The 22,864-nt window shown below is 46.7% G+C and overlaps 1 protein-coding gene across 25 annotated transcripts in view; it reads left to right on the forward strand.

The window, feature by feature from the left end:
- Nucleotides 1-22,864, forward strand: part of LOC146202081 (uncharacterized) — a 114,821-nt gene that overhangs the window by 42,608 nt on the left and 49,349 nt on the right. For 15 of the 25 annotated variants that reach the window (XR_014703613.1, XR_014703612.1, XR_014703614.1 and 12 more), the window contains one exon: nucleotides 16,140-16,340. The exons of 3 other annotated variants lie outside the window; for them this stretch is intronic. The gene's annotated coding sequence lies outside the window, so the exon portion shown is untranslated. Of the gene's footprint in view, nucleotides 1-11,938; nucleotides 12,118-16,139; nucleotides 16,341-22,864 lie in introns of all 25 variants that reach the window. 7 more of the 25 variants (XR_014703616.1, XR_014703617.1, XR_014703629.1 and 4 more) reach the window with 2 other exon arrangements.

Here is a 22,864-nt window from a genome sequence, read left to right on the forward strand (position 1 = left end):
GGGAGTTCCTTGGACTGCCAGAAGATCAAATCAGTCGATATTGTCGACCATAAACCCTGACTGCTCATTGGAGGGTCAAATTCTGAAGTTAAAGCTCAGCTACTTTGGTCATCTGATGAGAAGAGAGCAGTCGCTGGAGAAAGAATTGATGTTGGGAAAGGTCGAGTTTCGCAGGAGAAGGGATAGGCAGCGAACACGATGGTTAGATGGCATCCTCGAGGCACTGCAGATGAAGTTATGTGATGTTAGGAAGATAGTGAGAGACCGGAAAGCGTGGCGTGACATGGTCCATAGGGTCACGAAGAGTCGGTCACGACTGAACGACTGAACTGAACTGAATCTTTATACAAAAGTAGGAAAGACAGTAGTCGGGGTAGCAGTATTCCAACATATAATACAGAACTCTAGAAATGGAAACATTAGTTACATCTTGACCTCTAATTCTGTGGCGTGCTACGCAAATATATCAGACATTATTGTTCATTGTTTCAACTTGAAACTCTCCGTCTTCTCACAGGGCGCTCGGGATCCGCTCACCGAGCGACGAATGACCACAAAAGAATGCTGCCTCAGGAACAAAAACACTTTAATTAGGTTAGAAAACAATAAACAGAAGCAATCAACTGGGCAAGAGTATATCAAATGATGAATACAAAAGAAGGGTTCTAAGGGTACGACAGACGCTGCACCGGCGAGTCAACAAAGTATCAGTGTTGACGAAGGTAAAAAGAAATACGTCACTGGCGGATACACACGCGGAACGTCAAAGCGCACGCGAGCCGAGGGATAAACAAAAAACGCCCCCCCCCCCCTCCCAGGCGAACTCTATCACGTAGGCTGTACCTCCGGCAGGACGCACCCTTGACGCCGACTGAAACACACCGCCACGCAGCTCGACACAACGCCCGACCAAGAAAAAGCCCCGGTGCCGATCGCTCCATTTAGTCTCGGGTAAGGGCCATGCGCATCCACCTGTGCCGTCGTGCCCGGCTGGTGTGACATGCGCAGAAGGTCGCCGCCGGCTCGGTCCCGTCGGGCGCGCTCTCTCGAGGTTACATGGCCCGCAAACTCAAAAGTCGCCGTCGTCGATTAAAGCCCGATATATTAGTGCAGAGCGAGCTGGCTGGCTGAATTATTGGTCTCATCCAAGCAATTCATAAGAGGGCTCGAAAATGAAGGCGAAGGACATCCTACCAGATGCCGCGAATGGTAGCTCGAAATATGGCGGTGGCGCCAATCAGCGAACCGAGCTCTAAGGACGTCTTGGTGTGCTGGAGTTCGCTGTTTGCAAGTTATAACGGCATGCGATACCAGCTTATAATGTTTCCGCTTGAGTTCTAAGGTCAGAGTGCCCTTAGAAGGGCAGAAAGCTGGGCAAATTGGTTGACATTCATGGCTGGAAAAAGCGCGATCTGGAAATAATAGCGCCTGTCCTTATCGTTCTTTCCCGTCCTTGTTTCCAGTTCGCTCTTTCTTCAGCCATGAACGTCAGAGCGCCCATCAAATGCTGGAAGCCAGTGGGCTACAAGCGAGAAAGCCTTCGGCTTGCGATGCACGCCTGGCTGCCTATACGTTGCTTGCGCCATGGGGATGGTGCTGAGCCTTGTCGGTACTTTTTGCAACCACACGACCAATACGCTTTCTTTGGCCATAAATACAATGCATATGCGAATAGCGTATATGAGGACAGCCGGCTGAGATAGGTGGCTGGAGCCCCAAAAGGAGACTCGAGACGACGTAAAGTGAAATTGTTTGTCCCTCATATTGAACCATCCTAATGCCAACTTGGATAAAGGTGCGCTTAAGACAGTGCACTTTAATATGATTAAAACTGATCATCACTTTTCCGCTATTTCTTATTTAATGCAAAGTTCTTTATTTCGTTGGGACACAGAAAGGTTATGTTGACCAGTACACCGACACGACTGGGTGTTACCATCACTCGAATGATTGCAGACTTAGTGAGCTCACACCCCGATCAGGTTCTCATCGCCTTTCTTTAACTACCCTGCACGTATATAAATGTATATACGTAATAAATTTTAAACCATTCTTGTTATTGAGGTTTATCAGCGCTTGCTGGTGTCCCTCGCTTTCACAACTGCTTAATTTGCTGCGAGTCCTGTTGTTACGCATGGGTGAGTGACCGTGGTTCTAGTTTTGGGCGCTTTATGGCGTGAGCAGCGTGTTAGTATCAACAGCGGTTTTATAGAAGAAATGGATGGCAGCTTCGCGCTTTTTTTTTATACGTTTTATATGAAAACCATGGGAACGCGCCTCATAAGGTTTTCGGTACTTAGAGACTCATCAATGTATTCGCAGTCTAAGAACGAAAAATAAAAATAGGATAATGTGTACAATGAGACCGAACGTACCATGGCCAGCCAGCCCTCAGGTCAATGGGCGCTGCGAACGTGAACTCGGGTTCGTTCGATTCCACTGGGGCGGCGGCCGGCTGGCTCAACGAGGGTACAGAACCGGCCTCTGCTGGGCTCTGTGCAGTGCCATCTTCTACGCGACGACCCTCCGTTCCCTCGCTTTCATCCTTAAGTTCAATGCGTCGTTCCATTTCTGTCGAAGCAAGCCGAGTGCCTGCTGAGTCCGCGCCTTTCTCTTCGGCCAGCTCACCCTTCTTTGGCCGCTTCTCTCGCTGCTGGTGGCGTGCAGCCGCGGCCGTCTGTCCGGTCGGCAGATCTGGAGCTTGCGGCTCCGCGGAGTTTTGGTCGGCCGCTGTTTCTGCCAGTGGGACCCGTTTCCTTGTCATCATCCGTGTTCGAGGTACGTCGTCGTCTGTGTCAGCAACTTTCTTCTTGCTTCTCGACAGCATCGCTCAGCTGAAGAACGAAGCTCAAGCGATAAGACAAATAAGACGCTGGGCTGCTCTTCGCGCTCGTGCTCAGAAGCTTTCACTTCTTTATTTTGCGCGTAACGCCTACCCGCGATGATTATGGCGTGCTAGTAATAAAGCCCGGTGGGTCAGTCAGGAAGCCAGCTTTGAAACCAAATCTTTTGAATTTTAAATCACTTATTTACTAGTAACCATGGACCAGTAAAAAAATGGAGATAATTAGGTACAACCTTTAACAGGGCACAATTGATGTACAGCTTTAGCAATATTTAATTATATCTCACGAGCGTCCACTGCTCAGTGCTGCCAGCTACTCTCGAAGAAGAAAGGAAGGAGAAAGCGTTCCGAGGGAAGGGGTATACCCACAGTTCCTGGTACTGCTAGGCGGTTCCGATTAATGAAAGCAATTGTTGCCAATCATCGAATGTTATGCGTCGGAGCCCCAAGAAGCTGTGACTGTTTTCCCCCGCTGCATGCCGGGTGGGTGATGCTGAAAACAACACAAATTTGCGACAAACAGCCTAGAATGACCAGAAAATGAGTTTTAATCATAAGTTACGAGAAACTAATTGTAGAGGACACTCGGCTACCCGAGCTATTATTTAGTTTTAAGGCAGTAATTGCTCATTATCGCGTAGCTACTCGCAGTGGTACGGAAGCAATGCAAAGGCATATATTTCGCAAAATATTGGCAGTGGAAGAAAACTTCTACCGAATGCAAGGCCTGGGATTGTCGCCTATTCGGAGCAGTCGCTCCGTCATTTCAGCTAACCGGGAAGGATGATAGATAAGATGACGCTGCGAGGGCAAAGTAACCAACTTAAAGTGGGAAGGACGGTGTTGGTTCAATGTTTAGGAAATTCGCCCAAGCTAAAGAAGGCCTGTACTAAAGGGATTATTAAATGGCATCAGAGACAAATGGTCTGGAGACGCTATCCGGAAACGAATTGCGGCGTTACGGTTTCCTTTGGTGCAGAGCATAAACGCGCAGCAGACGAAACAAACAAACAAACTGTCTAGGACCGGCCCGCATGCTTGTTTCCTCTCCCGATCTCTGCTCTGCTTCGTGTTAGCACCGCTGTACCTGTAAATCAAGACTCGCGCCATATTGTTAAAAATGCGGGAGGCTGTACGCTACTGGGATGATAAAATGTACAGATAGTGTCCACGCCCATTGACTGCGTCAAGGTGAATGATCTCGAAATCTTCCATTTTCGGAATGCTGTGAACTTCGTTTCGACATCATATACGAAACCATGCATATACGAAAAATGCTTTAGGTTCGCCACTAGCATCGTTCCTTTATAACGAAGTGAAGATGTGCAGCATCAAATAGTGGTTGCAACAATGTGATCAAATCGTCACAAGGCTTCTAGTAGCGACAATAGTGTTTTCTTTTTTATTCGAACGCAAGAACTCCTAACCTGCTGAACATCTATTCCGGACTGATCGATGCTATTCAAAGCTGTTCCTCTTTATTTGCTTTGCGAAAACAGGCGAAGATTTCCTTCTTCAGTTATGTTTAAGCCAGCTCATGTGTGTAAGAAAGCAATGCCAGTATATTTCTTGTTTTTTAGAAGATAATGTATTGCTTCTTTGGATATTTTTTCGTACGCTCTTGCAAGTGACCTTATTTGTGGTTATTTCATACTTTCATTTATTTGTTTTTTAACAAAGGTGCTCTTTACCGACTTATCTTTTTGCTATGTTAGAAAAAAAAAACGCCTTTCAGTCTTCTTGTAATATTGTGTATTTTGTCCGCGATATAGTATTAGCATTACGCCCAAACTGTGTATGATTGCAGGAGCCTAGTCAGGTGGATATGTGATGTACCTTTAGTCTTCTTCACCCAGAGAATTGTATTTGTCCTAATTGTAATAAACCACCTGCTCCTTCCAAGCTCATTATACTGTATGCTTGGTCTAAGCTACCGTGATAAGTAAATGACCGTGAAGGAGACACTCCGTTAGATAGTGTGTCTTGGGGGGAAAGTCATGGCACCTTGGATACTTCATCCAGGGACGTATGTAGTGCTCGGTGATACAAGAAATTGGAGAGCAAAAGGCCTTATTATATGTATCACCACCTATATAACGCGTGCGTTCGACACGCAGGGAGAAGTGGCAAAGTTTACGTTGCATTGATTACGCGGGGCGCGCAGCCTGTTCCTATATTTCCGATAGTACTGTTGGTAGTACTCTCGGGATTTCGCCATCGATAGTTCGATACTGACTCACTTAGCTCTACTTTCGGTTGTACTAGCGATATTTTTGCTTCCCCCCACCCCCCCCCTCCGCCCCCTACGCTACTACACGAAGTTGTTGCGTTGAATTATATAAACTGACTGATCAATTAAATCGGTCTTAAATGAGTGAGGAAGGGCTCCTATAGCGCTCTTTTATCATGGGCACTCTCGTATGTACGGTAGTTCTTTATATTTTTCCCCGCCCACGGCACGCGTCGCCGCACCCTCATCCGCTTACTGGCATTTGGTGCTTCTTTTTCAGGATTGTTCTGCCCTAGATCTTAAGCAGCAGTAACGATTTTAGAAGGGGAGCGCGTTTATGCGGCTATATGGGTAGCCTATACCTTTCGAAAATATACCTGCTCAGTAACGACAGATTTGGTGCCAGTAGAGACTTTCCATGAATATCTGCCCTGTTATCCAGACGGTTCAAATGGACACTGTAAGGGAGAGTTGCCAAGAAGCTCGGCAATTCATATCCAGGCTTCGTCCGAATGCGTCCCGGCTTCGCCGTTGCTCATCCAGGTCTTGTTCTACAGTAACAACGAGGAAAACTGTGTCCAATCATAGTTCTCAGTGAAAACGTATCATCTGGCTACTTCTGGCTACATTTTCTGTCAGGGAGTCTTTACGAAGGTTGAGTTATGAATTGAACCCGCCGGAAACCTTGGATCCCGAGCCAGACATGCTCTTTCTAGGCCACACAAGCATGTTCGTACGGCTTGGCTAAAGAGGGAAGTGCCGGTAGGTCTTTATATTAACGGAGTGCTTATTGCTATGAATATATGTCAGGTAAAAGGGGAAGAAGGGGAAGGGGAGGGGGGTATCTGTTCGTTAAAGAAACCTTCACCCCGTATAGCTGGCTACGGTACTTGTATGAAAGCAATAACAGAAGCTGTCTCTTCTTATGTGCTCAAAAGATTGCAGCCTGCACAAGATTTCCGGAACAAATGAGCGATGTGTATGTCTTAGTATACATGTAATAAAGTTAAATAAAATCAATAATACTTAGACTGACAATGCCTCAGACAAAATGTGTGTTTTATTGGGATAATGTATTTCCGATAAAATTGCTATACTATTACAACAGCAAGAACAACTACCGTGCTAGTGTTAGGGGTACTGAAGTGGAGCGCGCGGCTGATGTGGAAGGAAGATGAAAAAGCGTTAATTCGGATACCACATTGAGAAGACGACGGCGACGGCGACGAAGATGAACACAGCGGATGATGATGATAAGGATGCACTCTTCAGTCTCTTCTCGGAATTTCATGTCTAGTTGTACTTTGCGCCGCGGTATTGGTAGTGTAGTTTATAATTTTTGATACGGTTCATTCTTGCGTGTGTTTCTAAAGATAGAAGTATGAACACATGGTATGGGGGATTGTCCTTAGTCTATTATTGTGAAGGGCTTAACGAATTTTCTGGTCGCTTGTGTGTCTTACGTGCTATAAAAGCATTTAATGGACCATATTAGAAAAAAAAAGAGAAGCAAATGATGCTTCGTAAATTGAGACATTTTCCACACATGTTTCATGCGATATTTCTACCTGCAATAACCTTTTCATCTGTTCATTCAAGTTGAAAACACAAATTAGCCTTGTGTGTCTGTTTGAAGGCTCAAAGGCAAAGGAGGGCGCGAACACAAAGCCTGGTGCTTTGAGATATACACGTCACAACGAAAATACAGTTGACTGTTCAGATTGCACAAAACATTTAAAAGATAGCTGCCGCGTAGCATACTAATCCCTTGCAGGTTTTATGCCTTTCGGTCAACACACGCATACCTCGATGTAATATATCGTTTTCCCCAAGGAGGCGTCAAAGACCTATCTCCCAACAACAGCACTGTGTATAAGCTGGTCACCAAGCTGCTCACCAGGGCAGGGGAAGCTTGTATACCCCTTCTGCCACCGATGAGATCCAGGCTACTAGGAATCGAACCCGGTGCCTTCCACTTGCAAGGCCGATGCGCGTACCACTAGGCCATTACTATAGGGCAACAGGCTTAAAAAATTGTATATGGAGGAATAGACCAGGTGGGAAGAAAACGTTTACTTTTCACACAGAAAACTGCGCCGCACTTGAGACTTGTGCCCTTGCGTAAGAACAAGTCCTAGGTAAACATGTCAATCGGCGGAGCGAACGTGAAAAGGGGCGTCTCTTCCTCCGGGTCCGATGGCTTATTGTCTCCGGAGCTGTTTTAGGAACATTCCTGAAGACCTGCAACCTTTTCTCTCCTGCCTCTTGCTCCCTTTCGAGCAGCGGCATCGAAATTGACGGCGAAGCTGGGTACTTGTCCGTAGCAGAGGTGGGCATTTGACCTCAAAAACCTCGACCTCACCTCAAACTCAAAAAATATTTGGCGACCTCACTCAACCTCACCTCAAACTCAAAATGTGAGGTTGAGGTCGGGCGCTTGACCTCAAAAAAAAAAATAAATCATTAAATTAAACTGTAACTTAAAGCAAATATACATTTCTCGGTAATCCTGGGGTATATATAGGCTAGCCAGAATTTTGTCGTATGAAGACTGTATTTTACTCCTAATTTTATACTACAATTAATATCCCGGATAAAAGCAGAGAAGCTCTGGACACTACATGTCCAACTCTGCACTAAAGTGGCAATCCTCTCCCCCTCCTCGCCTGCCCTTTTGTGGTCGGTTTCAATCTAAGGCCTGCATGGGTACCACGTTACTACGCATAGGCCCATAATGCAATACAAAGAGTTTATCCCATCTGACCCACGTGAATAAGATTCGTATTAGAAATAAAACAAGCCAGTTCTTACTATAAACTGAAAAGACAAATGCTGTTGACCCTAGTGACGACGACAACAATGACGATATGCTCTTTTTCTTTTCTTGCCGCATAGCGCTAAACAGACAGGGACACAGCGAGACACACGGAACAGGGCGCTTTTTTTTTATCGCCCGTCCAGTATGTGTGGCTGTGTCCCTGTCTGTTTAGCGCTATGAGGCAAGAAAACCGACACCAACACGCCCAAGCTTTCATCCTTTCTCTTTTTCCTAATTCGAAAAAAAAAAATTGATGATTGCCTAGCTTTTTTTTTTTGTTTTGCGACAGAATACATTAAATTAAGAAAAAATAGTAAGACAGTCGTGCCTCGTTAGTATGGACGCTTTGGTTTCCGACCAAAACTGTCCATAAAGCGAGTCATCCATAATAACGAGTCATGAATAAAAACGAAAAGTATATAATTGAGAAAAAATTTATATATAATGGCTGCTGTTTTAAATAATTTGGGTATATAAACACAGCCGAGATGTCGATGCTACCCTCTTCTTAAATCCGTCGACCCGAAACGTCATGTCTCTTCTCAAACCTTGTCAGCCATCCTCTTGAGTAGCTGAAGTCAGTAACGCCTATACAGAGCGTAGAATATTTCTCAGTAAACATCCCCCTGTTTTACTGAACAAAAATTCCGTAAGTCATCACAGGTAAAACCTATCAAGACGGAGGAGAAGAAGCACCCATAATGTTGAACAAAAATTCCGTAAGTCATCACAGGTAAAACCTATCAAGACGGAGGAGAAGAAGCACCCATAATGTTGCCGAGGCAGCGAGCCTTCTCTTGAAGCATTTCGTCGCTCATGACAGCACCATTCGCGAGCACATTCCCGAACCACATTAACAAGGCTGACTCCATTTCTTCGAACTGTGCTGGGTGCTGTCGGACTGTGGCTTACGCTGTGATGTTGACGTTGAGCCATTTATCGGAGTCCGGTGGTATATATAGATGGTATACCGTCGACCTGGCGAGGCTGAGGCCTAGTTGAACTTGCGTCCAGTCTTTCACGGCTTGGATTGACTGAGATTGCTTTTGCCGCTTGTATTCACAGATTTCCCGCTTCGCGCCTAAGTTCAGCTCCATTCTTTTGCGTTTAACTCTCACCATGCCAAAAGTCAGACTAAAGTTGAGAGATACAGGCTCCTGCTTCTTTGCACTCTTTTTCCCTAGTTAACCTACCTGACTTTCCGTTCTTCTGATTCTCTTTCTTGCCTTGTATAGTTTCTGTAAGGAAGCGAGGGAGTCAAGTTGGCAGGCTACTATACACAGGGCTATCAAACAGCCCTTTCCTATGGCGTTTGTATGAGTTCCTATGAAACAAACACTGCAAGCTGAAGTACAGTTTATAACGACAGCTAGCCGACTACGAAGAGCTCAGACCTTGTCAAGGCCGCATCGTTGACTCAAGGCGAAGCCGACATGCTGATCGCTGTGGTGCAAAATGTGGTAGTTCGGCAGCGAAACAGTGACGAAAACCAGGAGCATGGGAAGGAAGGGCGTCCAGGTCGGGACGCCCGGTCCTGGTTGCGTGGTCGTTGCGTTTCTTTTGTCGCTCTACTTCATGAGTGTGTCTTAACTGTGACCGAAAAGCGTTAACGGCTTCATGGAACACACTTTGTGTTCTGGGATGGAAAAACTTCTTTTCCCACCCCCAATTTTGGCGCTTGTCTTTCTTCTTATTGTTTCTTTCTTACGCTTTTACCGGCCTCTCTTCTATTCACGTACAGCAGAATTTATTGCGACCACATGTTGCTGTTTTCCCGACTGCGGCCTCTACTTGCGGCGCTGCCGCTGCACCCAGAAATCTCCCGGTTCCCTCCTTTTGGGGTCTTTCTTAGTTAGCTGACCCTCGGTTTGCTGTGTACGATCCCTGTCATCCACCCTCCTTTTCTCCTCCTCCTCCCTTCCTTTCCGCTCTTGCGCCCCCCCCCCCCCCCCCCTCCCCTCCTAAAACGACGATACGCCCGCTTTGGTTCTTTCCAACTCCACAGGACTCGTTCAGGCATCCGACCGTATCGGCTGTCGCATAGGTTCCCGGCCTGCGCACCCTTCTTTAACTTGCGTTCGGACTCCCCTGCTTTTCTCAAACGATGTTTATATTAACGAGACAAAATACATGGGCCGAATAGGCTGTGTGCATTCATCCCATCTCCATTGTTCAGAGAGCGAGTTTCTATATTAACGAGACATAAATACATTGAAAAATCTTTGCCCCTAGAAAAACTGTCCATAATTCGGGTCCTCCATATTAACGGATGTCATATTAACGGGGCACAAATTTTCCATAATAGCCACTCATGAAACGACTTCTGAAGACTAAATCCCCAACAAAACAAACAAAAGAGGAAAAGACAGCAAAACACCAATTAATCATAAAACTCGGCCAACGCCGAATAAACCTGCAGAAAATTTCGAAGAGGAATGCTGCTTATCTTATGAGGTTCCAACCGGCCACTCCTGGGCGTTAGTTTATAACTCTGTGATCCCGTGGTGTATTGCAAGAATTGGCGAAATTGCTTCTTCGAACACCACGCTTACATTAAAAAATTACAAGGGTCGGAACTGCTAGGAAAAAGGGTTAAACGTGAACCCCTTTGCTGTCGCGAACATCGACTCGCCCGTCAAATTTCGTCGGAGCAAAATGTCCAACTCCCACCCGCCTAAAAAAAAAAAAAACAAAAAAAAAAACACACACACGATATAAATACTTGTACGTCCGAACCGAATACTGGATGCCATTTCGCCAACAATTCTGAGACGAGCTTCTTTCTGATATTCACTTGTTTTCCTTTGAAGACTGAACTAATAAATTGCACGGTGGTGTCTCCGAAGCTGCTTCGCCGCGTGCACCGTAGGTGAATCTAGAGAAACCTTTTCCCCGTTAGTGTCGTATAGTTACAGCACATAAACGTAAAATAAAGACAAGAACAACAGAAAGGAGGCGAGCAAGCAGCCCGGAGGGACCGCGCCCCCCGCTGTGCACGCGCTCCTCCCTTCGCCGTCCGTCTGTAGGCATCTGGTTTTGCTCATGCGGTGAATGCCGAACTGTCACCAATACCAGCGCCTCCTCTATACACACCAAAAGGCAGTGGCGTATGTGTGCCAGCTCCGCTTTCAGAGACTAGATCGCGCTTTCCAATACTTGCAAAAAAAAAAAAAAACGAAAAAAAAAAAAAACTAAATGACCGCGCGGGTAAGTGGAAAGGAGGGTTGTGCTATGCGCCTCTGAAAAGATGCCAAAGAAAGAGCCTAATGTGAGGGAAGAAGCCTGTTCTCTTTTCGGCAGTGTACGAACTTAATTGACATACAAGAAAATATATATAAATAAATACCATGTTGACGAAAATAACAAATATCGCACACTAAAAACACAAGAGAACTGCGCTTCCCAGAGCGTATAGAAGGTTTGAGACATCGACTTAATACTGCATTCCTCAGTGCTAGCATGTAATTGGCTTCATATCACGTACATCTAAATTGATTTTTAAAGAAAAAAAAACAAATATCTGAAAAAATTATTCCGACATCTGGCCACAAAAATTTTCATCCGATTGATTTGTCCGTCTCGAGCAGACGGGAGCACAAAAGAGACACGTTCAGTTCGCCACACCAATTCGTCCGTCTAGACACCAAAATGTCGAGCCGGAAACCATCTCAATACTTTCTAGCTCATAAAAACATGTAGGAGAACGCTTTTCTCTTTTTTTTTTCTGCGCCTGAATAAGAGATTTCAAGAGAAACCTGATATTATGAAGTTAAGAATCCCTTACTCTCCTCCTTCCTCCTGCATTGCTTGATTTCACTAGAATTTGAGAGAGAAATAAAGGGCCTTAGCGGAGCGAAATCATTTTTTTTTTCATTGCACTTTACTGCATACAAGCCCTATATATTTTTTTGTCTCTTCTATCTCGGCAAATGGTTAACATGCGCAGGCTTCTTTCCTGTATACCAGTTGCGTCTTATAAGCTGTGCCGTCCGTCCCATCTTGTTGCATGTTTTACCGCTACACTAGCACCTTCATCCCATTGCAGTTATTCGGGACCACCTGTGAATCTGTTAGAAGAAACAAGCAGCACAAGACCAAAGAGAGGTTGTTCTGGTGAATACAAGAATATAAATTTACAGGACCGGAATATAGAACAATGACGTATACAATTCGAAAGGGAGGACTTCGATAAAATGTTCAGATGGTATTGTGCCGGTTTTTCTGGTTTGTTCATGTTTTTTTTTATCTGTCAGTATCACGTCCTCTAACAATTTCGCTGCACCATTTTTTGTTAAGTTTCCGTGTAATGTACAGCGGGGTCCTTTATCGAATGTAAGGAAGCAGCCGTGACGTTAGCGCCTGGAAACGGGCATGCACAAGACACAGTTCTGCTCCGCGCCGTCTGCGCAAAGACAATTTGCTTCGCTTTTTAGTTTGCTGGTTTCTTTGCGGCATCCGACAAAAGCACCGCAGGTCAACGTGAGTTATGTGCTTTGCGCGCTCCTGGGTGTTTGTGCCTGCGGCAAGCATCGGCACAAACAAGTCAGAGAAAATCGGGGGTGGCGGGCGGGGGGCATGAGGAGTCCGTGAAGTAAAAAAAAAATATCTCCTTCCAAGTAGATCAGAGGGAAGCGTCCTCGGGCTGCGGACATTACGGTGGAATGCCGAAAGCTGGGCAGGGGCTGCGGCATCCGGTCGTCCGATGGGGGGATAACCAAACACCGAGAGCCGGCGGGCACAACGCGGCAGTACGCTCGAGCTCCGCGTAAAAAGGGGCGCTCTTCGAAGAAAGCCGCGGCAACAGCAAAAAGCCTGGACCTCACGATTTCGACCTCACACAATGACGACTTCACTCAACCTCAAACTCACGCGTGAGGTTGAGGTCCAATTTCGTGACCTCACTCAAAAAATTTCCAGCTGTCACCGACCTCACCTCAACCTCACCTCACTCCGTGAGGTTGAGGTCATTTTGAGGTTGAGGTCGACCTCATGAGGTCGAAACCTCATGAGGTTGCCCACCTCTGGTCCGTAGGCTTCTCTTCTACACCTCCTGATGTCGCCTGAGTATTTTCAGCCGCAGCCGATGCCTGTAGCTCTTCCGGAGCGGGCGCATTCGTAATCGGATTTTGCCGCCGCCGGCCGCCTTCTTGTGGGAAAACTGTTGGGACCGGCCGACGTAGTCCTTGAGATGGCAGAAGAGATGACCAGCTTCCAGGAGAACGTCTGGCCATTTTAGTGCCTTAGACGGACGCGGGTGCTGAAGCCATTCTGATCATTGAGCGGGTTACCCTTCTGGTCATCTCAAAATCAGCGTCCGGAGCTGCTTTTCTGCATGTCTTTCGTGGTGGCATTATAATTGCGAAAAATAGCGTCACTTTGTGAAATGCAGCTGTACAAATCTGTGCACGTGGCGCGCGTCCTTTTTCAAGCGCTTTTTCTTCTTCGATCAAATGGCTGCGCTTACGCAAATGGATGTTGCTTACCATTCTGCAGCCTGACATGAGCAGCGCTTCGCGGTCAGTCAGGAAGAAAAATAAAAGGTCGAATATGTTAACCACTCAATTATTTCTATGCAGTTAACTGACTTATTCCGCTTTGATGTCTCAACAAAACTGTGAGCTGATTACATCGCCTTGCCTGAATCGGCTGGAATATAGAAGAGCAACCCTTCCTTGATTTCAGCACAGGCCAACATGGTCACATTGTAAAACTGATAGCAACCACCAACGAAGGACACTGCGTCAGGGTGGTTGCGTATGAGCCCCAATTCACAACATAAAAGTGAGGGAGAAATTGTGAGGGTGAAGGACAAGTTTCTAGGAGCAAACGTTTTAACCGCCGTTCTGCCCAACCAAGGGTTGGCGCGAACCGGTTCATTCTCCAGACAGAGGTCTGTTACACCAGCGGTGCTCCTCCGTCAGGGACGGATGTCTTGGGCGAGGCAGAAGGGTCTTGAACGGTTGATCTTAATTATGAACTTTATGTACATCTATTTACATATGTACACTTTTACAGGATTTCAAAGATATAGCAAACATGGGAACTGGTTGTCCTGTCTTCCTGGGAGAGACTCCCAAACTCGGCCGAGCCGGTGGCGCAGGGCACCGACCTAAGACAGGACTCAACCGAGAACACCCAACGAACCTTCGTCAACTTCCGTTTACACCTCGGGTTCACACCCCTTAGCCCGAGCTATCCAATCACTGGCCCTAAGCGGCTTGATTGGGCCAAGAAAATTCACCCTCGCCCCGCGCCCGGTCACCCCTGTCCGCAGAGCTGCTCCCGCACTGAAACAGTACAGACAGGCGACCATGGAGCTTCTTTTCTTTTTCTTTTTTTTTTTTTAGTTTGGGGGAAGCTGACCCTGTGAGAACTCGCGAAGATGTTCGTTCTCACGCATCTGGCACGCACCTGTCTGACCATCCGCCGCCGACGCTTGTCTCCTCTTCCACGCAGAAGTGATTAAGCTTCGACACGGGCGTAATTAAGAGATGCTGTCGACGCTTTGCGGCGCATTCCTTCGAACGAGACACGGAGCGGTTCCCGCTTCCCATTCAGGGACTCCAAGGGGATTAACTAAACAATGCCCCGCCGTCTGAGCGCCATGCGCCGGCTTACTCCTCAGCCGCGTCAGCTTCTGTCGTCTTCGCTGACCCATACCCGCTACCGCCACATGATGATTTAGAGCCGTTGTCGTCGCTTCGAGGTACCCTTATCCGAACGGCGACACGGAGGGGCATACGCGTCCCATTCCGGGAATCGAGGGGGGATTAAACCGACAATGCCCTTCTGCTTGGGCGCTAGGCCGCGCGCGAACTGACGATCCCTTACACTAGGCATTGTCTTCAGTGGCATCGCAGTCGGGACGTGTGCTCGACCCGTGTCTCTAGTAAATACCCATGCGATACTTGCTGGAGTCGCCGGGTAATCGGCCCTGGAGCTCCGTAGCTGCGCTCTCCCAGTACCTGCCGTACCTAAAGACGTCCAGCACCAAGCTGGGAGAGCAGATCCCGCTGTGAGCTGCGTCGGCCGGCTTCCTTCGCCAGCGGGACCCTGCTATATATTGGGGGCCGATCAGCGTGACGTGGAATAATTGCTCAATTCTTATGAAAGGGTAGGTCTCTAAAACAAAAAGGAAGGGCGGCAGGGAGCTCAACAACGTAATTTCTATCTCATTGGCGCAACTATCTTGTGCTAGCGTAACCACAAGTGCAACATCTGCACTTCAGCTGTCTTTTAAACGAAATTCTCAGAAGTCTTTCGTCACCCGGCTGCTAGGAAATTGTGCCCCAAGCAGAAGTTGTATGAATGATTGGAACAGGTTGGCGAAAGCTTCAGACGAAAAAGCAAACTTGTGAAAGAAAACATATCGGAGGCTGACACGATTAAACACATTTTTTTTCATTTTTTATTATTTTCTTTTTCCAAGTACTGTTAGCCCTTCCAGGCTGTTACATGGTGGGTAATGTACATTTAAGCGGCACAAGAGATTTCCAACTCTTTCTCAAAAGTTTCTAAACAACAAGTTTTTTCAAATACGCTTCGGTCAAGGTTGTTCCATTCAATGATTGTTTTAGGCAGAAACGAAAATTTAAATACATCAACTCTTGGCACATACGACATCACTGCAAAGGAATGATTAGTGCGAGATGACTCCCGGGCTGCCGCAAGTACAAGCCGGAATCCAAATTCAGTTTATTATTATAAAGTTGATAAAGCAACTTGAGCCTAGCAATATTTCTACGAATAGCCAAGGTTTGTAGCTCAGCAAGTGAAATAAGTTCGGTTGCGGACTGTGTTCTTCGATAGCGAGAAAACACGAACCTCACTGCTAATCTCTGAATCCGTTCAAGCTTATCTATGAGATATTTCTGGTTTGGATCCCAAATTATGCTCGCGTATTTCAGACTTGGCCTTACCAGTAATTTATAAGCTTTTAGTTTGACAGCCGGTGGCGCATCTCTTAACTTTCGCCGTAGGAATCCAAGCTTTCGTTGGGCTGCTCCACAAATGTTCTGTACATGATCACTCCAGTTCAAATCATGAGAAATCGTAACACCTAAATATTTTAATCTATTGGAACGTTTTATTTCAATGTTATTAATTGTATACGGAAACACTAACGGGGTTTTCTTGTTCGACACAATCATAGCAATTGACTTTTCAAAATTGATTTCCATGTCCCACTTAACACACCATTCATACACAACTTTTAAAGAGTCATTCAAAAGGACTTGGTCTTGCAGGCTTTTTATGCGACAGAATAATACGATGTCATCAGCAAATAATCAAGCTTCAACAAGAGGGTGTGTGTCCTTTACAATGTCATTTATGTACAACAAAAATAATATGGGACCAAGAACGGACCCCTGCGGTACACCGGATGGCACTGGTGATGTTGATGAGTAAACGTTATCAATAACCACAAACTGTTCTCTGTTCAACAGGTAAGCCTGAATCCAAGTGATAATTTGCACGTCGATACCAAACTCTTGCAGCTTGTGCAAAAGTTTCGTATGACACACTCTGTCAAATGCCTTCGACAGGTCCACTGTAATAACATCAATTTGTTCTCTCGAGTTTATGGCTGTCGCAAAAGCATGAGTAATTTCAAAAAGCTGTGTTATTGTTGATAGACGACTCCGGAAGCCATGCTGCTTACTGTAAAAAAGTCTATAACTTTCAATGTATCCTACAAGATACTTACATATTATATGCTCAAGCATTTTGCGTGCACAACATGCGATAGATATTGGACGATAATTGGAAACAACAAATTTGTCGCCAGATTTGAAAACCGGAACAACTCTTGCTAACAGCCAGTCACTCGGTACAGTGCAGTCACGTAACAATGCTACGAATATCTTCTCTAAAAAATAGGAAACCCATTCACAGTAACGCTTCAAAAATTGATTAGATATCTTATCAAGACCAGGTGATTTCTTAGAATCCAGCTTTTAGAGCAAGGAGACTATACCTTCCCGTGATATGACAATACCATCATTGTAATGCCGGTTTGACGCTTTCATCGAAGGTTCGTCTCTTTTTGGAGTAAATACATATACAAAGAAGCTATTAAAGGCTTCAGCGATTGACTTAGGTTCACAGCTTAAAGCGCCATTTATTAGTACTCCATTTATTCCTTGGCTGGAGCCAGAGAGATATTTCCAAAATTTCTGCGGAGCGCTCTGTATGTACTCCGCCAACGTGGTAGAAAGAAACTGCGATTTGGCTTTCTTCAATTCCCTTCGCACTTGCGAACTGAGAGCTGCAACTACACTGTCACGTATGGGTTTCTTTTTGCGAGCACGTTGTAGACGGCATTTTAAGTGAATAATACTGCTCGTGATCCACGGATTTTGTTTTCGTAACCGTTTTCGTTTCAGTGGAATAAACTGCTTGAGTGGAATAATAACTCAGGGGAATAAAAGGTATTGACGATAAAACGTTTAGGATGTTGTTAACACGCATCTTTTTTAGCTTACCGAAGTGTTCACGTTCTGCCAAGCTTTGAGGAGCTGTCGAAACGGCGAGTGTTCACGTGGCAGCAGCCAGCTCAAATTCAATTACTTACCGAACTGACACCTACAGCCACCAACTCCTCTCTACTGCAGCAAAACAAAGCCTTCGTTGATGAAGAGGTGGCTCGTCACCTTTCGCTGCTGCCTATAGCCTTTAAGAGCAACCACCATGCATAGTTGGCCTCGGCCTTCAGGCTTCTGTTCATGTGAAGGTTGCCGAAGCGCTTACGTCGGCACATCCGGCGTCAGCTGTTCCCACTGCTCCTCTGTAGCCGACGACGACGTCAACCAAAGACCTTTCGCCACTCCCTTGATTTCCGCCGACGTGGTTACACGACCTTGGCAGCCTACTTACCCTACACCGTGAGTTCACGCACACGTGCCGGCGGTTTCTAATCGACCGCCTATAAGATCAAACAATTTCTAGCCTACTACGACCGACCGATTTGCTACACTCGGATTGCCAAGTCATACTGCCTGCCAATTCTCCATCGACACCTTCCAGTGTCAGCACCGCTTGGCCAAGCTTCTGGTTAGTCGCCTTCGACCCATGCCTGCTGAGCCCCCACAAGTCATTTCTCACCACACCGTTCAGCCTTCTACGGCCCTCGTTCACCTTCGCCGCGACGCTGCTCTGTCTCTCCGATGCGACATCGACCGAAGGTTTCTCGAGAGTAAAACTAAATGCCACAGCTCTATAGACAAGGAAGGCGCCCCGCCCCTATCGATATTTTAAAGTCGTCATCTCTACACTGCCAAACTTATTGAAGTTTCGGTTGTATAGGCCTCCCCACCGACTGACTCCTCAGCGCACTAGCAGTGCTCTGCGCGCTATCACGCGCGCCTGCTTTTCCGAGTGCAAGTGGACTCCGGTGCGAAGCGAAGGCGCATGCCCGTCCGTTGCGTGGCCGTGCATGGATCGCGGAGGCGACTCTCCCGCGCAGCAAGCAGATAAAGGAAGGATTTTTCCCAGGATTCCGGCTGCGACGCCAACACGTTGACGGAGGACGCTGTCGTTGCGACAGCCCATCGAAGCCCGTGGTGATGTTCCCGGACAACATTGGGGAAATGTCGTCCATCTGGCCCTACAGCGGAGGAGCACCGCTGGCATGCCACAAGACGGAGCCTGTTGCGGTACCCGGCGTGAGTGGCTGCTTCCCCCCCCCCCCCCCCCCCCCCAGATTGTCTTTGTGACGCGCTATGTATTCTTTGCGTGAGGCTTCTTTTTCTGACAATCGGACCCGCCTTGTAGGCGCAGCTAAGCAAATATTTTTGCTAGTTCTTTCGCTACATATCTGTGTAGCCCTTTCTACTGGTTTTTGTTGCCCCGGAATAAACCGGGGTTTTATCCCCTATGCTGGTGTCGATTTACTTATATTGGGATTACATGGCTCAGGAACCAAACCTTAAATGTCCTGGCCTTTATTTAGTGCCTAACGTTGTTTTTTTTTTTATTTTTTATTTGAGCCTTGGTTCGCCCAGGGAGTGCCATTACTAATTTTCTCTTCAGCGGAAGCATGATGCGTTAACTTGGGAGAATATTGGAAGTCGCTTTTTCCCGCACTTCTCCCAGAGACTAAACGTGAGCCTTGTTCGTTGCCTGCGGGGTTGGCTGGAACAGAGTTCAATATTACGGAATCACCAACCAGAAATGTAGCTTCGATCCCACAAAAAGTTCAGCTGTTTTCTCACCTCATTGAATCGAAGTCCCAGATTCTAAATGCATTAGAGAGCAGGCATCTTAATTTAAGTACCAGCTACTAAGCTGTTGGATGAAAATTTCCCTGTGCCTCAAAACGCAGCACACCCATACCGTGATGAACGGCTTGAGAGTAATTTCCCAGTACCTAAGTACAAAGGCTACGCTTACAAAACACTATAGCCTGCGATTTCATCGCAAACTCAATGACTATCAGCTAGCAATGGCAATATCTGATGATGATTTGCTCACACGGATCTTTTCTGTAGCATAGTGGGCTCCGGAATAGTTTGGAGGAGATCTCAGCGCTATATAAGTTTGATGGATAATTTCTGGAACACTTAATTCTAGAATTTCTGCGATCAGGCTAAGACTTCGGTATCAAAGATGAGCTTCACGCAAGAATTCTGGGTGAGAATGAGAAACTGTGGATTACTTCGCAGTTTCCAAGAGCTCCATGACCATCCTGACCCTGGAGTGCCGGAGGCAAGCAATGTGGCCCGAGCTCTCTCTCTATGTCACCTGACGTTCCAGGTCTTTTTCCAGCGTCCGCCGTACAATGGCTTCTATGAGCTGGCCAACGAGGGGTCTCGAATTGCGGCGTTATTCATGGTCGCGCTGCGCAGCACAGCTAAGCCCTAAAGCGTCGGTTGAGAGAGACGCAAAGCAACGCCCCGACCAAACACCACAAATTCCAGCCAGTTATAAAGTCGGTAAAGGTTGATTTGATGAGCAATGTACAGTCGCGTCAACCTTTTACCCCAAGCTGACAGGAGAGAATCGCGACTCAGATATTCATATCTGTTCCGTCGCCTATAACATCAGTGTTGATCAGAAAGGGGCTCTAACGTCAAGCTAAGTGCCGGAGAAAGCTTTTTGCCTAAAAAGCCGAAGCCGCCCCAAAAAACAAAACCGACGGTTGCATCATGTGGTAACCAGGAGATATGAAAGAGTAAAACACATGCAGCAGGCAAAAACTGCGTACGCTGAGAAATATGTTGCCTACCTTCAGCTTTTTATTGCAGGTTTTTCAGCCCAACAGTGTGCCCTCAGTAGAGTTGAAAATAGCCGGAACATCCTTCACTGCTTTATTAGACACGGGTGTCATTGTGACAGTTTTCGGACACGATATTACAGACTGTTGCATAAGGATACGGCTCACACTAAGGGAAGTAAACACAAGCGTTCGCATGGCTTCAAATCAGTTTCTAAAAGCGATAAAAGCAGCCAAGCTCCAAGTGCAGGTCTACGGCAGGAAGGTTGAACACTGATTCTTATGTCTTCCAGGCCTTTCCTGTCAGGAACTCTTTAGACGTGATCGTATTTCAAAAGCTCGAAATATATTAAATATTCGGGCGGGTCTTTATAGCTATGGCGAGATATGTACGTACACCACTGCTTCAATTCTGAAAACCTCAACAGCCATCCCGACAACTGAACGCTGCAGCAGAGTGTTCCCACTCTAAAACTAGTGGCATAGACATCGCTTTGAGATTAGTCAAAGATACCTCTTCACAGGAGGCTCAAATAGAAACTTTTATAAAGCTTTTTTCAGCTATGCTCAAAGGTCCCAGGGGAGCTAAACGTGCGAGAGCACCAGGCCTATACGCTCAAACCCAAGACCCTTGAGCATTCACAAACGAGCTCTCTTGGACGAGGACCTCCGGGAGATGATCGACACCGGAGCATAAGTCCTTCAAAAAGATCTTGGGCGTTTCTATTTATATTTGCTACAAAGATGGCAGCACTTTCTTGTGTGTAGACTATCGGAAGCTAAACGCTATAACTACAAGACTCGCATCCTTTCCTGTTCATTGATGCGGTCATGTACTCAATTGGCTCGGTACAAATGTTCACGGCATTTGACTGCAGCAGTGGGTAACTGTAGGTATCTGTTGTTATCCAGGACATCGAGAAGACCGTATTTCAAAGCTCAAGAGGTTTGTTTGAATTTGAAAGTCAACCTTATGGTTCTTTTAATACTCCGGCCAAATTCCAAAGTGGGACGGGCATCGTCCTTGGAAGTGCAAAATTTAATTACCCCATGGTATACATGGAGGTTCCAATTGTTTTCTGGAATATGGAGGCCCACCTCACGTATTTGTAGGACATTTTGCATTGGATGCATAAGGCAGGGTAGACTGCGAATTCAAAGAAGGTTCAGAGGCAGGCAACCGGATCGGAGCTCCTGGGAATCATCGTCGAACAAGACACTGTGTAGCCAAGGGGAAACCCTAAGCCATCCTGCAGTACTCTCAGCTGACTAACGTGAAACGTCTGCAGCGCTTCCTCGGTATGATGGGTTTCTACCGGCATTAATTCTACCGCCCTGTTCACCAGTTGTTATGACAGGGAGTTGCTAAGACCTGAATTGCCTCGGAGGAATCCTCATTCCGCGCTCTTTCTAGCATTGCTCACACAGCGATATTGCTGCTGCCGCATCTCAAAGGGCCCTTTGTAATTGAGACTGGTGCAAGTGAGTATATGACCTCGGTACTCTGTTGCTTCCAGAACACAGTGGTGACATCTGTCCTCTGGAATTCACAAATCACAGTCTTTCGGGAGCCCAAATCCAGTAACTGAGAAAGAATGCTTGGTGATTGCTTTCGCCCTCAAAAAGATTGATCTCCGCTTGGATGGAGCCTAGTTCATAATTCCCATCGACCAGCTGGCTTTATCCTGGCTCTCGCGGTTACGGAATCGAGCAGGACGTTTTGATTGCTTGGCGCGTCACTTAAATATATCATTACAGGGTCGAATAGCGAAAAGGCACGCGCAACGTGGTGGCAGGTGTCCTGTCACGTGCTCCTATACCAGGTCACGACCAATCAGAGCCACAAGTCCTGGCCGTGACTAAGAACGACGGGTGCACTTCACAGACAGCAGCAGCTGCTGGAGGCTCAGCTGGCAGATGCACAATGCTGACGAATTCTATAGCACGTCAGTCTAGCGGCCGAAGATCGAACGACAGTATACGGACTGGATTACGACTTTCGTGTGCATGGGACAGATGGTCTCCCCGTGAGTTAAATCGCCGCAGCAGACACAGATAACGGTGAGTAAACTTTCCGGGTACTTGTACCTGCGAGCCTAAGGTATCATTCATAGATTATTTTTACGATAGCGTGCCGGCTTTCCATAGCGACGACAGAATACTTGCAAAAAGAGTTGGCGCATTACTGTGTGGCCGCATATTCGAAATGATGGCATGAGTAATGTCCGCACCTCTCCAACATACCAGCTTGTTATACCTCGAGGTGGGAAACCCCCATGTCTGATGCAACCCGCAGAGAGCCGCTGTCCTTTCTAAATTGCTGCGTGTGACGTGAGAGGCCCCTGCCCAAACTCAGGAATAGACAATCGTTACCTCCTTGTCTGCACTAACCACACTTTTAGGCTGGTGGACCTATACTCATGCTTATAATCGACTCAAACGTGATTTTGGACAAACTTCTTAAGGCCTCATCGAGCTTTGGTTTTGCGGCACAGCTGACGACGGATAATGCCACGTATTTTACAAGTGGAATCTTCGTTGATGCGTGCGTGATACTTGGTATACAACACAAATCCGCCGCCTGCCACCCACAGACCAATATCACAGATCGCGTCATAAGGAACTCCAAGAAAATACAAGTAGCACTTACAAACCTCCACAGGGTCTGTGAGTTTCACCTATACGTCACTGACTTCGAGTGGAAATCAAGAAGAAATAGGCAAGGGCAGGACATCTAGCGCGAAGAAAGGATAACCG

This window comes from Amblyomma maculatum, chromosome 1 (genome assembly GCF_055883805.1).
Source record: "Amblyomma maculatum isolate TAMU_Amacu chromosome 1, ASM5588380v1, whole genome shotgun sequence".
NCBI classification, from domain to species: domain Eukaryota; kingdom Metazoa; phylum Arthropoda; class Arachnida; order Ixodida; family Ixodidae; genus Amblyomma; species Amblyomma maculatum.